Source organism: Moschus berezovskii, chromosome 22, assembly GCF_049115385.1.
Source record: "Moschus berezovskii isolate FMDL1 chromosome 22, NW_MosBer_1.0, whole genome shotgun sequence".
In the NCBI taxonomy this organism is placed as follows: Eukaryota; Metazoa; Chordata; class Mammalia; order Artiodactyla; family Moschidae; genus Moschus; species Moschus berezovskii.
Window position 1 is genome coordinate 34,966,067 of NC_142481.1, and position 16,891 is coordinate 34,982,957.

The following is a 16,891-nucleotide window of genomic DNA, read 5'->3' on the forward strand; positions in this document are numbered from 1 at the left end:
GTGTGTGTATGTGTGTTGAGAAAGAAGCATAGAGAAAGAGAAACTATTTTGTCTTGAACGTTATGCTAAGCAGTGAAATTCAGAATATAGTGAGTAGGCAGATACTTAGCATTCTCTGAGCTTTATAACAGGAAATAATAATGATATAGGTACTAGTCACTCCCTACATCTCAAAGGGCAGAATGTGCAGAGATTCCCTACTTGAAAGCTCATTATAAGGCCATTATAAAAGAAATAAAAACCTGTTCTTTATCATCTCAACAGTTTTCTGGGTCTTTAGCTCAACAACGATTGAAATTTGACTTAGTTGATAGCCTTAGACATATACAGGAAGAAAAAAAATAGCTTACAAAAAGAATAAACAAGATAAGACTCCGCTTGCTTGCAACTTGACCACTATCAGGTCCCTTGCCCAACGGGTAATGATGATTAGATTGTTCTGGTCATTGTTTCACAGCCCTGGGACTAAAGTGGCTGCTCTGACTATTAGGGGAAGAGAATGCCAGCAGTTTGTTTGAAGGACAATCTTAACATGGTATTGCCTGACTCAGTGGGTCTTTGGGCTTAGCAGACTAATGATGGTTTTGAAAGGATAGCGTCTGAGAAAACTGAGGATCAGCAAATCTTTGAAGATAGGGACAAATATACACTACTTGGATCAGAGCAAAATATGGCATTTATATTATTTTCAGATAAGAGTTTATATTTTAAAATGGTTCAGTTTAGATGATACAGATAAGCCTAACTGAGTCAATACAGAGAATTCTCCAGTTGACTATAGAATCTTAGAACAATGGGATATATATATTCTTCAATGTCAATCTTAATCCATTAATTCTGCTTCTCACAGGGAAAATAATACAATAATTAAGTGAAGTTTCAGGGTTTTTTATTCATAGGACTTTCAAGTCACATGCATTTTCCCAAAAGGTATTCAAGAAAGAAACTGCTATACCCTAAATTCAGCAATTCTATTTGCTGAAAAGGAAAAATAAAAGGTAAATCTCTTATCTGCCCTTGGAGTTTTCACCGAATAAACTGTCACTTTTTTTTCTTTTCCCCCAAGTGACAGATTATCAGGAGGCTGTTAAAAAAAACTCAGGACTTTTAAACAATATTTTCATGAAACTGCCAATAACAAAATTTGAAAATTAAAGAAAAACTGTAAGTACAAGGGATGCACATGGAATGGAATGGGAAGAGTGGGTGCTCTACAAAATACCATCACAATAAAGGGGCTTATCATTTCTGAGACGTAGGCTTTAGCTGGTTGACTTCACTTGGTATACAGTGCAGCACGAAAAATTCCTCCAGTTCCAGTCAATAGGAGCAACCCTTGCAAAGGGAAGCCTGAGAAACCTCATCTAACCAAGCAAACTGACAAAAAGAGTTGGGGAAAAAAATGTCCAATTTAAATATATATATATTTCCCAAACCTTTTAGTTATTAATTTTTAAAATATTTTACTGTTGTTTGAGCTACGTTCTAATTCTCCCTATATATTATTGGTATCTTTTGTCAAAAAGAATTTTCTGCAAAGGTCTTTGGAAATAAATACTATTCTTGTAGATCAACGATTGGCAAACTCCAATCGGCAAACTTCAATCTAAGGCCAAATCCCTCCTCTGCCTGTTTTATTATAGTCTGGGAGCTAATAATATTTTACATTTCCAAATGCTTACATTTTAAAAGATTATAGAAAAGCCTACATGATATCCTCAAATTTACTGTCTGGCCCTTTACAGAAAAAGTTGTCAACCCTTGTTCTAGATCATTCTCTTTCCCATATAAATGTTCTGAGACAATATACATAGATTCAGACAAACTCAAGGACATGGCAATGAAAAATTATGCTGCAATACACCTTTGTTTCCTTTGATTATTACTACCTCTGAAATTACTACCTCATTTGTGTAACACATGGAATGGAAAGGATATATAATTAAAAAATAAATGATTTGGCAACAAATGAATTAATATGGAAGCCACAGATGCACAAAATGTTAGAGCTAGAAGTTGTCAAGAAAATTCAGTTAGTCTGCTTCAGGATCTGATATTACATAAAACCTTCCCCTCCTGTTATATCTTTTCCTTCACACAGCACGAAAAAGTATAAATTCTTGGCAAAAGAATGAGTCTTCCCTTTAATAAACCTTGAAACTTATGATGAAGCATGCTAATATAGGTGCCTTATTAGCCTATAGCTAATTAACAGGTTAATTACTTAATGAAGCTTTTAAATAGGTTAACAATGCCCATTAACAATAAATAACCAGTTAATATCAGAACCAGATTTAGACTGGAATCCAAATCTGCCAACATTCAAGTCAATCCTCAGGATGTTAGTAAGCTGCATGCATCCTGTTTCTGTAGTCCCCTGTTCCCCAGCTCATCTACGCATGCATATGAGCAGGGGAAAATACTCAGAAATGGCCACCAACACACTGATGGACAGTGACTCTGGTGCTGGAGTTTAGGAGAATTTTTATTTACTCCCTTACACTTTGTAATTATTTTTTTGTTTGCATTGTTTACAGTGAATATCTTTCAAAGGGTTTGTACTGAAAAAAAAAATGAGTTACCAAGGAGCACTTTTCAAACACATTCCTAATGGTTACCATGGAATTAGGCACAGTGGGCTAGGAAGGATGCTAAAAAGAAAACATACACAGTATTTGAGCAGGGAGCTCAGAGTATGCTTGGTCACTAAACTACCCAACAGACCATTATACGGTCAAATTAAGTCATAATTGTCAAATACACTTCCATCCAAGTCTGGTTCTACATTTTGTCTCTGTGAGTACATAGGAACACATTTTCATTAATTAAGCATGGCTTTGGTATAAAAACACCAACCCACTAATCAAGTTTTGTTTCTTTTTAGCTAAAAATGTCAGGGCTTCTGCATTAAGCAAAAGGATTAAAGAATGATGGTAATCATAGAGGCAAAGCAGAGGATGAGCTTGGAAATCAGACTGGTAGGCTCTAAACTTGGGCTGGGCTGCTCACTGACTCTGTGATAACAGGCTGAATATTGAAATCTCTGAGCTTCCATTTCCTCATCTTTGAAATGACTGTGACACCATACAATGCAAATGATCTCAAGAGAGTGAGCTGGAAAAGTGCTTATTTAGAAGGGCTGCTGTGGGGATCCAGTGATAAGCCCGCTGTGTGCTGTATGTGTGGTGAAGGTAGTTATTTCTCCCTGTTTCAGAAAAAGGTGGGGCTGGGGGGGTTGCAATGCCAGCATTACTGACAGAAAGAGCCAGTGAACAGACCCCGGTGTTCTTGTTCTAATGTTCTCAAGGAGGCAGCACAGATGAGCGCTTGAGAGCACAGCTCTTAAAGCCGCAGCAGAGTCAACTGGCGAATCTTTTAGCAACTTAGAGTTTCATCTACAAAATGAGGACAACTCTGTATACTTAATTTGCTCATGGTAATAACTAAATAAAACATTATTTGAACTTCAGTTAAAATATATTAGGTATCTCTCTTCTGACACCGGCAAGTAAATAGTAAGTGCTTAACACCGAATGAGGTCTTGTTCCAGCCCCTGTCTTATTTTTCATAATATCTCCAAGTCTTAGATGTAAGGCTGGTGATCAGGATGCATTATTTGATAAATAGTTATAAAGTGAAAAAAATGCATGAATGAAAGAATGATTAGAACAGGGTCCCTCTGCTATTTTCTTTGATATTAACACTACACTCTTGTCATATTCCTTTTCCTTTGCTGTCATGTTTTAAGTCATAATCACACTCATGTCTCCTTTCTTGACTCTCCCTGATTTTGATCATAGTGAACAAGGTCTAGGTTAAACATGGTAGTTAAAAGCACAGTATCTGGAGTCTGGCCTCTCAGGGCCTACTCCTAGATCCACTGCTTAACAGCTATGCGATATTCAATTATTCACTTTATCTCTCTAACCCTTAGTTTATCAAATATTATAGTAACTGCTTCAGGGGCTCATTGGGAGGATTAAACACAATGTTATTTTTAAGGTATTTTGCATCTAACACATGTAGGTGATTAATAAATGTTAGCTATTTTTATTATCAAACTTACTGTTACTTATGTCACACTAACTGTCCCAGAAGACCTGTGCCTTAAACCTCATGTCTCACGTCTGTGCAAAGGAAGATACAATTCTTAATAGCAAAAGGACTCTGCTGGACTTCAGTGCCATTACCAAGCACAGTTTAACTGGGAGTTTCTGTCTTATTGATGGAAACATCATCCTGCTCAGGTGTTACCTAAATTTGTGTGGTCTGGGGATCTGGCACCAGCTCTCTGATGGTAAGAGGGGATTGGAAGCACAAACAGGAAATGAAACCTATATGGTGTGTCACTTAACCCAAATAGATAGTTTCACTGTCTTTAAAGGGAGAAAATAGCACTGGAGTTATTTAAGGCTCATGTGTGTCTTAATGAAAGTAGTTAGGGAAGGGTGGGAGCTAAGACGTTCTATTTATCTCACTATTTTTTCTGTCAAGTCCTCACACCATCCTTGCAAAACTGATACAAGTACTTTTATTTATAAAATGGAGACAATACAAGAGAGGTTAAATAACCTGCCATAGACACCCAGCAGTTAATGGCAGAGTTGGTACTCACACTCAGGTCTGGCTATTGGCAAAACTCATGTTACATAAATAATGAATCTATTTAGAAAGTGACACATGCTCATTTTAGCAAATTGAAGAAATGCAGGTAAAAAGTAAAGCCAAATGATTTTGAATCCACCAGAGACAGCCTTATATGTAAATGTCCTCCATTTATCAGCAACATACCACTCCCTCCTCCCTTAACTACTGAAACCCTCAAAACTGAAGCAAAAGCAACAGTGTTTCTTGGTCCCTTAAAGCTTCAAAATCCTATGATTTTATACCTCCAGTGGTTTTTGCTTTCAATTTTTAGTTCTTTTAATGGAAAAAAAATGTGTCCGCACAGATTTCCATGAACAGTTAAATTCCTCCTGCACAGGGATGACATTAAGCCAGGAAAAGTGTCTTTTTGTAGGTTCCATTCCATCCCCTCCCTTCCTCATTTCCCAGATGGACTATTTTAGTGCCCACTGAACATAGTGCTATATCATCTGCCCCTGCTACCCTTAGTATGATTAGAGCAGGAAATAAGGGGAGAAAACACTGGCTTAGGAAGGTTGTAACATCTGTGGATGTTCAAGGGAGTATGTTGAATATAAAACTGTTGACCAGCCTGGAAACCTTAAGAAGTTATCGGTTAATGCCACTAGCTAATAGATTGAACAAAGCAGTTAGTTCAGTTCAGTCGCTCAGTCGTGTCTGACTCTGCAACCTCATGAACCGCAGCACACCAGGCCTCCCTGTCCATCACCGACTCCTGGAGTTTACAAAGCAGAAGCAGTGGTTAATCAGTCACCTCCACTTTGGATGTTCGGTTCTTCTGGTTTGCAGTCTTTTTTTTTTCTGCCTCCTGACCACAGCACTGACAGATAGATTAGAAAGTTGCATAATTGCATTAGGATTACAAGGCAGTTCAGGCTGAAGCTGATACCCTGACGTATTTTTAGAATAATTTGGAGTAGCCGCCATTACCATCTTGTTGAGAGCTGTCTTCATTTGTCAGAAGGGACAGGAAGAAGTAAATCAATCATCTATTCTTTCAGATTACTGGGTACTTGAAAGATGGGTAGAAAGAAATAACAGGAAGATCAAGTGGTTTGGAAAATAAGGACATCACTAACAGCTTCACAGTACTTAAAGATTTTTGTGATTTTTTTTCTTTTTGTCAAGCACGATTTACATTATTTTGCACATAGCCTGTATTTCTTATGCTCCAAGTTTCCCTGCATTTTCTTTTCTCATTTTTATTTCTTACCTTTTCATCGCACATGCATAAAAACACATATCAAATGCATACACACACATACACAGGGACATAGAGATGCAATCACACAGAAATGCACACACATGCGTGCACACACACACAGAGACATAATCCAGACTACAGAAAGATGTATTTCACGTGAACAAACTCTGCACTTACCGTGTATTTATAGACACACCCTATCACCCCAGAATGCATCTTTCCAAAATGTTTGTAATTTTCCATTTCTCTCAGCCTCAATTTCACCCTCTGTAAAATTAGTATGAAATTCCATGCTATAAGGATTGTTATAAGATCCTGAAATAGTAAAAAACTTTTGAACTGGAAGTGACAGAAATCCATACTGTACTCTCTTAAGCAAAAACAGGAAACTTTTTGGGTTGAAATGGATTTGTTCCATAGCATGGATAGACAGGAAGGGGTAGGTCTTAGGGATCTGTATAAAAAGAGTTGGGATACTGGCAAGATTCATCTTTTTTCCCTCTCTCTCCACATACACTTCACATATATTATTTTCTCCTGTGGTAAAGGTTATTCCCAGAAAACAACATGCAGTCATTTTATCCAATAGCAGTTCACTGTAGAATTCAATAAGTTTTTCTCAATATAAAAAGTAAACATGGACAAATTCCCATTTCTACCACCCCTTGCCCTTTCCAGGGTCTGCTCTCATCTCCAAGGTGATCTTCACTATGAACCACGGGCAACCACTGCCATATATGATCTCTTCCTTCATGATTTCTATTGAAGTAGAAACACAATTAAAAAATAGGAAGAAATAAGAGAGTAGAACATTTTATTCGTCGAGAATTATATGCAAATTCTCACAGAAAAAGCAATGAGAGAAAGAATAATGCAGTGTCCTAGATCACCAACTCCTTCAGAAGCAAGGAATTAAAGCAAAGGTCCAGGAGTTTTAAAATGTTTGCTAACCCAAGAACAAGTTGATATGACTGGTAAGTGGGAAAACAACTCCTGGTCACCAAAACCAGAATGGAAGAAAAGTATAAGAAACTGATGAGCACAGTGGCATGAAAGGGTACATAAATTGGAGAAAGAAAAAGAGGCGGCAGAGACTGACTTAAATGTATAGAAAATTATAAAAAAGGCTTTTTGTTCTGGGTACTGAGCATAAATGTCCCCCATCCCAGTGCATATACTCTAATTTTCTAGAATGAAATCTTATATTAATTATAATAACTTTTTAGATGGTAAGTTTATTTAAAATATTTGCACTGACTGGTACTTTTAGATCAAGTTTGCATGTGTGTATAAATAGTCAACAAAGCCTGGGTCATGAGGAACCATATTTATATTCAGGTTGCACATACATGTATGTCTTATTTCCCCAAAGAGCATGACCTTCTTGAAAGCAGGGTCTTCTTATGGTTTAATATTCCATATCTGTTCCACATGTCTAAACAAGGTCTCAAAATGATAGGTTCTCAAGGCTAATTTTATGAAATGAAATGTATGAATAGAAGAAATAGGACGGAATGGCATGGAAAGGCAAGCAGAAGTAAGTGGAGGTGAGAAAACAGATGGGGCAAAACTATATCCTGTTCTCTTCTTGGGGCAGAAAACAGGCAGAAACTATGCCCTTGCTGACAGTATTGGTATCATACCCTTGCACCAGATGTAACATACTCATTTCCCAGCATTTACAAAAGAAAAATCAAGACTGTTACATGTTTCAGTTCCCATTTCTTTTCAACTAGGGTAACTATCCCATTAATTCTATTTTTTACTTAAAAGTTTGGCTCCTTAATCACACAGCTGTTTCATACCAATCCCCCCAGTGATTTCACTCACACATATTCAGTATCTCTCTTGCTGGGGTCACATTCCTGCTATGAGGCTCTTTTGGCAACTGGGGAGTAATGCCAGTTTCCAAGCCAATTTTCAGACAAGTACATATATTTCTGGCTAAGTACCATCTTTAAAAATACCGTTTTTGTTTTTTTTTATTTCCATGGCAGACACAGAAATAAGAGGAGCTTCAAAGTTTTATGGAATAATGATTCAATTTGTTGGTTGACTTAAAAAATAGTGGAGAAGGCAATGGCAAGCCACTCTAGTACTCTTGCCTAGAAAATCGCATGGACAAAGGAGCCAGGTGGGCTGCAAACAATGGGGTCGCTACTAGTCGGACACGACTGAGAGACTTCACTTTCACTTTTCACTTTCACATATTGGAGAAGGAAATGGCAACCCACTCCAGTGTTCTTGCCTGGAGAATCCCAGGGACGGCAGAGCCTGGTCAGCTGCCATCTGTGGGGTCACACAGAGTCAGACACGACTGAAGTGACTTAGCAGCAGCAGCAGCGCAGCAGCAGCAAGCATATAATTTCAGCATCCATTATAATATACGGAGCTCACTCCCTTGACCTTCCATTATCTTTCTAATTTCAGTGTCTAACACAGTGCCTTATGGCAGAAAGTGAAGAAGAATTAAAGAGCCTCTTGATGAAAGTGAAAGAGGAGAGTGAAAAAGTTGGCTTAAAACTCAACATTCAGAAAACTAAGATCATGGCATCCGGTCCCATCAATTCATGGCAAATAAATGGAGAAACAGCGGAAACAGTGGCTGACTTTAATTTTGGGGTCTCCAAAATCACTGCAGATAGTGATTGCAGCCAAGAAATTAAAAGACGCTTACTCCTTGGAAGGAAAGCTATGATTAACCTGCTGCTGCTGCTAAGCTGCTAAGTCACTTCAGTCGTGTCCGACTCCGTGTGACCCCATAGACGGCAGCCCATCAGGCTCCCCCGTCCCTGGGATTCTCCAGGCAAGAACACTGGAGTGGGTTGCCATTTCCTTCTCCAATGTGTGAAAGTGAAAAGGGAAAGTGAAGTCGCTCAGTCATGTCTGACTCGTAGCGACCGCATGGACTGCAGCCTACCAGGCTCCTCCGTCCATGGGATTTTCTAGGCAAGAACACTGGAGTGGCTTGCCGTTGCCTTCTCCAATGATCAACCTAGAGAGCATATTAAAAAGCAGAGACATTACTTTGTCAACAAAGATCTGTCTAGTCAAGGCTATGGTTTTCTGAGTAGTTATGCACGGATGTGAGATTTGGACTATAAAGAAAGCTGAGCGCCAAAGAATTGATGCTTTGAACTGTGGTATTGGAGAAGACTCTTGAGAGTCCCTTGGACTGCAAGGAGATCCAACCAGTCAATCCTAAAGGAGATCAGTCCTGAGTGTTCATTGGAAGGACTGATATTGAAGCTGAGACTCCAGTACATTGGCCACCTGATGTGAAGAGCTGACTCATTTGAAAAGATCCTGATGCTGGGAAAGATTGAGGTCAGGAGAAGGGGACGACAGAGGATGAGATGGTTGGATGGCATCACTGACTCAATGGACATGAGTTTAGGTGAACTCCGGGAGTTGATGATGGACAGGGAGGCCTGGCATGCTGCGATTCATGGTGTCGCAACAAGTCGGACACAACTGAGCAACTGAACTGAACTGAACACAGTGCCTGGTACACAATAGTGGCTGAATGACGAATTGTGGAGTAGAAACATGCATGGACAGAAAGCTTTCCATCCTACTTTATAGTGATTTTGTGATGGTAATGAGGAAATGTAGCTCTGGTCATATCTGTAAACTCCAAATAATTTAAAAAGGAGGGTGGAAGAAACTATAACAAGAGACAAATTTATTTATATTACAACATATATCTAACTTTGAAAGAAGTAATCATGTGTAATATTGTGTAGGCAATTTATTTGCCCTATATCATAGGGAGTCAGTGCTGAATGGGGGTTCAGTTCAGTTCAGTCGCTCAGTCGTGTCCGACTCTCCGCGACCCCATGAATCACAGCACGCCAGGCCTCCCTGTCCATCACCAACTCCCGGAGTTCACTCAAACTTATGTCCACAGAGTCGGTGATGCCATCCAGCCATCTCATTCTCCGTCGTCCCCTTCTCCTCCCGCCCCCAACCCTTCCCAGCATCAGAGACTTTTCCAGTGAGTCAACTCGTCACATGAGGTGGCCAAAGTATTGGAGTTTCAGCTTTAGCATCAGTCCCTCCAATGAACATCCAGGATTGATCTCCTTTAGAATGGACTGGTTGGATCTCCTTGCAGTCCAAGGGACTCTCAAGAGTCTTCTCCAACACCACAGTTCAAAAGCATCGATTCTTCGGCGATCAGCTTTCTTCACAGTCCAACTCTCACATCCATACATGACCACGGGAAAAACCATTGCCTTGACTAGACGGACCTTGGTTGGCAAAGTAATGTCTCTGCTTTTTAATATACTATCAAGGTTGGTCATAACTTTCCTTCCAAGGAGCAAGCGTCTTTTAATTTCATGGCTGCAATCAGCATCTGCAGTGATTTTGGAGCCCAAAAAAACAAAGTCTGACACTGTTTCCACTGTTTTTCCATGTATTTCCCATGAAGTGATGGGACCAGATGCCATGATCTTTGTTTTCTGAATGTTGAGCTTCAAGCCAACCTTTTCACTCTCCTCTTTCACTTTCATCAAGAGGCTTTAGAGTTCCTCTTCACTTTCTGCCATAAGGGTGGTGTCATCTGCATATCTGAGGTTATTGATATTTCTCCCAGCAATCTTGATTCCAGCTTGTGCTTCTTCCAGCCCAGCGTTCCTCATGATGTACTCTGCATATAAGTTAAATAAGCAAGGTGACAATATACAACCGTGACATACACCTTTTCCTATTTGGAACCAGTCTGTTGTTCCATGTCCAGTTCTAACTGTTGCTTCCTGACCTGCATACAGGTTTCTCAAGAGACAGCTCAGGTGGTCTGGGATTCCCATCTCTTTCAGAATGTTCCACAGTTTATTGTGATCCACACAGTCAAAGGCCTTGGCATAGTCAATGAAGCAGAAATAGATGTTTTTCTGAAACTCTCTTGCTTTCTCCATGATCCAGCGGATGTTGGCAATTTGATCTCTGGTGCCTCTGAATGGGGGTTAGAAGATGCTTAATTCAACCCTTTTTCTTTTAGAAATGAGAAAACTTGAGATCCAGCAATGGGAAAAGGCCTAGCTTAAAGCACTGGTTAGCTTAATTTAATGGGAGATTTTTGTAAAATACTGATTTTCCTTCCAGGAGCAGAATCCTTTCTTATATGAATTAAGAAAAACAAACAAACTTTAGCCTCAAGCTAGAATATCAAGTACTTGACTCCTTTTGCAGGTGGGAAAAGGCTTACAGAGGCTGACCAAGTCATGGAGTCCTTCCATCAGTGTACTCAGCGATGTTGGGGCCTTCCACAATGACAAGTCTGGCAACTTTGCCTTTAAATGAACTGTGATTGAATTTCACACTTCCCTGGAAGAAATCTAGGCAGGAAATGTTTGTGGAGGGAATGAACAGGAAAGGAGACACTGGAGTGTCTGCTCTGCTTCAGAAGCAGTGAGAGATGATAAAAATAGGTGAGAAAGGAATCTACCTTTCATAGAACTGTCTCGTGGGGCAGGCAGATGAGTAAACAGAAAAGTCAAGAGCAATACCGAGTGACGAGTGGTTTGGCAAAACCCCACAAATAATGCCCTAGGAACAAAGAAAAAGATTCACTTGTTCCTACGGGTTGAGGGCTGGGGACGGAAATAGCCAATGAGTAAAGGCCTAATGCAAAACCGTTTGCCCAGTGACTAAGATAACAGAGTCACCCACAGTAAGGCCCAGAGGCATGACAGAACACATTCATCTAATTTCTAATAGCATCTTTTGTTACCACTTCTGGGCTTAGAGCTCCATTCTCTGGCTTCAATTTCTGAGTAGTTATGTATGGATGTGAGAGTTGGACTATAAAGAAAGCTGAGCGCCAAAGAATTGATGCTTTTGAACTGTGGTGTTGGAGAAGACTCTTGAGAGTCCCTTGGACTGCAAAGAGATCCAACCAATCAATCCTAAAGATCAGTCCTGAGTGTTCATTGGAAGGACTGACTCATGTAATTTCTAATAGCATCTTTTGTTACCACTTCTGGGCTTAGAGCTTCATTCTCTGGCTTCAATTTCTTACAGAATTTATGAGAACCCCTCACGGTAGAAGGAGCTGTGATAGTCTACATAATCTTTAAAATTGAATATTTAATGTAAGAGAGAGGAAGGAAGAGATATATAAGACACATATTAAATAAGAAATGCATCCTCATAGTCTGATGCTCAGATGGACATTCTCTGAGCACCCTGCTTGGAAGAAAAAAAAAAAGAATTATTCTCTGTCTTTCATCTCTTGGGAATTATACTCCATGATGTGATGCCAGCTCTTACAGAAATATGCAAAAGCTTCTCATAAGCCAGGATATAAAATGTAATGGGAATAGGGCTTTGGTGGACAGATTTCAACATGTGTATGGGGGTTTTATTTTTGTCGGACTTAGTGTGATATGTTTTGATGCCTATATTTGACTGTAATCCTCTTCACTTATCTTTTAATGCAAGTTGATTAGTGTGTCTACCACGTGCCAGGCCTCTGTCCTAGGCATTGTTTAGGGAGGTTGACAGCATTTATTCTTCAGATGCTTGAGTTAGAGTTGGAGAATTACTACAAGTTACCCAAAAACTATTACATAAAAATCTAATAAGACAAAGCAGAGTGTTTACAAAGAAATTTACATGGAGCTAAGTGGGCAAATGAGGAATCTATTATACAGAGGTAATATCGTAAGCAAAAATTTGGTGATAAGAAATTATATTGCATATTTGGAGAAATGTGTAGGTGGGATACAGTGAAGAGTTAGGTAAGGTGGAGAAATATTTGGATATATCCTTTTATGTGTTAAGAATAGTAGTTTCACTTAAATTAATAATCAATAAGAAATAAAACAGAACATTAACTTGCCACAAACTGTCAGGCTTAGTTTGTTTTATTTCATTCTTTTCTGGAGCTAGGCTATATATATTCAAATTTGTACTTTTTTCTACATTTTGGTTTTTTTTGCCACGCTACATGGCACATGGTTTCTTAGTTCCCTGACCAGGGACCAGACTCCAAACCCCTGCTCTGGAAGCACAGAGTCAATCACTGGCCTGCCAGGGAAATCCGTCCATTATTTTTGATATTTCATAAATTTTCCTAAAATAACTTGCATTTTGTCTATAACATAAAAATACATCTTACATGAATGATAGATGGGGTATCATTGCCAATATTTTTTTTAATTTTAATGAAGTAGTTGGTTTACAATGTTTTGCAAATTTTAGTAAAGTAACTCATCTATTTTTACAAAGCTTTTACATATTCTTTTCCATTATGGTTTATCACAAGATATTGAATATAGTTCCATGATGAGGTACCACTGAAAGTGTCTGAAGACCATGTCAGAAGATAGGAGGGATGTTTGAGAATAGGAGACCATTAGGGAAAAGCTAGTTAGACATAATGCCATGAGTTTAAATAACTGGAATAACAAAGTGGGCCTTTTCAAGTAAACAAATTATTTCTGATACAAAATGATGAATCCTTTTTTTTTTTTGGAAGAAATGCATACCTATGCTTGCTGAAAATACAACCCTCATCAAAACTAACCCCCCAGCTGACATGTTTATTTTTGGTACTCAAGTCAAAAGATAGAAGTAATTCAGTAAATCCACACAGGAGCCATATCTAAATGACAAACGTCTGATGCTAAAGCTTAAGTGCAGTTATTATGCAAAAATGACCTTTATGCTTGCAAATATGGTAATTCTATATAAATGACATTCTATCCAGATTTAGTTATAAGTAAATATTTTCTAATATAAATCCAAGCCCTAAATCAAGCCAAGATATCCTTTCTATCTTGAATTGCTTTATTGTTCTTTTTTAAAGTAATTCTTTTTCTTATACTGGTGTTATTCACAAGAATGACATGTTTCAAAGAATATTAATATTCTCGTTTCCCTTGACCTGGAACAGTAAGAATGCCTTATTTAAGGTTGATTCAATTCCTTCGACAAAACTCTCCAGGCAGTTTCTTTACTGCCTTCTGAATTAAGTGTTTCAGAGGAGAAGTCTGAGGCCAGCTGTAGTTTCCTTACTAATTTTGCCTAAATATATGTAAAACATTGTCTCCCTTAAATATAGAAATATTTGTCCAGGTAGGCATTAACTACTTTAAATTAATTAATCAATTTCTTTTGTTCAGCTTATCTAATTTCTGTCTAGCTTCCGTAAATACACTTTGAATTATCTGTAATACATTTTTTTCCCAAACACTTCAAGGATTTTATTTCACCATGAAGTGTGTTAACTGCATATTTTTCTTATCACCCTTTATCAAACTGAGAAATTTTCCTTCTATACTGAGTTGCTAAGAATTATTATCATGAATGGATGTTGAATTTTGTCCAATTTTTGTTATGAACCTATTGAGATAATTATATTTTTCATTTTTATTGTGATTTTGTAACTTACAGTATTTGATTTTTCTAACTTAGATCCAGTCTTAAATTCCAGGAATAAACCCATTTTTAATATAACCCTCTATTTATTTACTGATAATTGTTGAGGATTACTGCATCATGTTTCTGAGGGATTTTATCCTGTTATTTCTTTTTCTTATAATGTCCTTTTTGAATTTTAGTACCTGGATTGTTATGCAGTTTTTATTTTTATTTATTTTTTTCTTTTTTCAGTTCAGTTCAGTCACTCAGTCGTGTCCGACTCTTTGCGACTCCATGAATCACAGCACGCCAGGCCTCCCTGTTTTCTTTTTTATTGGAGGCTAGTTATTTTACAATATTATATTGGTTGGTTTTGCCATACATTGACATGAATCTGCCCTGGGTATACATGAGTTCCCCTTCCTGAACCCCCCTCCCACCTCCCTCCTCCCCTTATCCTCCCTCTGGGTCATGCCCATGTACCAGCCCCGAGCATCCTGTATCATGCATCAAACCTAGACTGGTGATTCGTTTCACATATGATAATATACATGTTTCAGTGCCATTCTCCCAAATCATCCCACCCTCTCCCTCTCCCACAGAGTCCCAAAGACTGTTCTATACACCTGTTTCTCTTTTGCTGTCTTGTATACAGGGTGATCATTACCATCTTTCTAAATTCCATATATATGCCTTAGTATACTGTATTGGTGTTTTTCTTTCTGGCTTACTTCACTCTGTATAATAAGCTCCAGTTTCATCCACCTCATTAGAACTGATTCAAATTCATTCTTTTTAATGGCTGAGTAATACTCCATTGTGTATATGTACTACAGCTTCTTATCCATTTGTCTGCAGATGGACATCTAGGTTGCTTCTATGTCCTCGCTATTATAAACAGTGCTTATTTTTAAAAGAATAGTTGGGAAGGGTCCCATCTCCTCTTTTTCTAAGGAAGAACTGAACAGAATTGCTCTATTATTTCTTCCTTAAATATTTGATAGAATTCACTAATAAAGCCACTGAAGATTTCATTCTTTTTTCCTTGGAAATTTTTTGTTACAAATACAATTTATTTAATAGATGAATAGCTTTTCACATTTCTTTTTGTGTTAGTTTTGGTATTTGTGTGTGTGCTTAAGGAATTTGGGTTAGGAATAGATTTTCTAGCATTTTGTACTAAACTTAAGGAATACTAAAAAATCCACACAAAAATAATTGTCCAGGAAAAAAAGGATAATTATTTTTGTTGCAGAGAAATTTTCTTATTTGGATAATTCAAAAGTAAAGCATGAGTAACTTTAGGTCCCGTCACCACAAATTCAGTTGTACAAAGTCAACAGTGGTCTTTTCTTTTACTTCCTTATATCAGACTAAGAATTCTGTATTTGTTTCCTGATGTCTCATATTAAGAAAAATGTGTGCTAAACTCAGGACATACAAATTCAAATCTATTTATGAAAGCAAAGCAGAAAAAGTCAATGAGTAAGATGACCAGCACTTCAGATAAAATACAGTGTTGGAGATTGTATGCCTACTCTATTTTAAAAGCAGTCTAGCTGATGGTTGCCAGTTCATCAAGAGAAACAAAAAATTGGATGACCATGAAAAGTGTTGCCATTAAAGAGGAGGGGAGAAACGCTGTAGTATAGAACTTCTCCCTGACTGACCAATATGTGATGTGAAGAGTACAAAGAAATAAATATTAGGAAAACTAAAGATAAGATTTGTTTTAGAAGAAATGATCTAGAAGATACCCAGATTCAAACATTTGTATAACCATAATTTCAATCCCAAAGAAAGGCAATGCCAAAGAATGCTCAAACTACTGCACAGTTGCACTCATCACAAACGCTGGTAAAGTCATGCTCAAAATTCTCCAAGCCAGGCTTCAGCAATATGTGAACCGTGAATTTCTAGATGTTCAAGCTGGTTTTAGAAAAGGCAGAGGCCCCAGAGATCAACTTGCCAACATCCGCTGGATCATGGAGAAAGCAAGAGAGTTTCAGAAAAGCATCTATTTCTGCTTCATTGACTATGTCAAAGCCTTTGACTGTGTGGATCACAATAAACTGTGGAACATTCTGAAAGAGATGGGAATACCAGACCACCTGACCTACCTCTTGAGAAACCTGTATGCAGGTCAGGAAGCAACAGTCAGAACTGTACATGGAACAATAGACTGGTTCCAAATAGGAAAAGGAGTACGTCAAGGCTGTATATTGTCACCTTGCTTATTTAACTTATATGCAGAGTACATCATGAGGAACGCTGGGCTGGAAGAAGCACAAGCTGGAATCAAGATTGCTGGGAGAAATATCAATAACCTCAGATATGCAGATGACACCACCCTTATGGCAGAAAGTGAAGAGGAACTCAAATGCCTCATGATGATAGTGAAAGAGGAGAGTGAAAAGGTTGGCTTGAAGTTCAACATTCAGAAAACTAAGATCATGGCATCTGGTCCCATCACATCATGGGAAATAGATGGGGAAAGAGTGTAAACAGTGTCAGACTTTATTTTTCGGGGGATGCTGACGCAGCCATGAAATTAAAAGATGCTTACTCCTTGGAAGGAAAGTTATGACCAACCTGCTGCTGCTAAGTCACTTCAGTCGTGTCCAACTCTGTGCGACCCCATAGACGGCAGCCCACCAGGCTCCCCCGTCC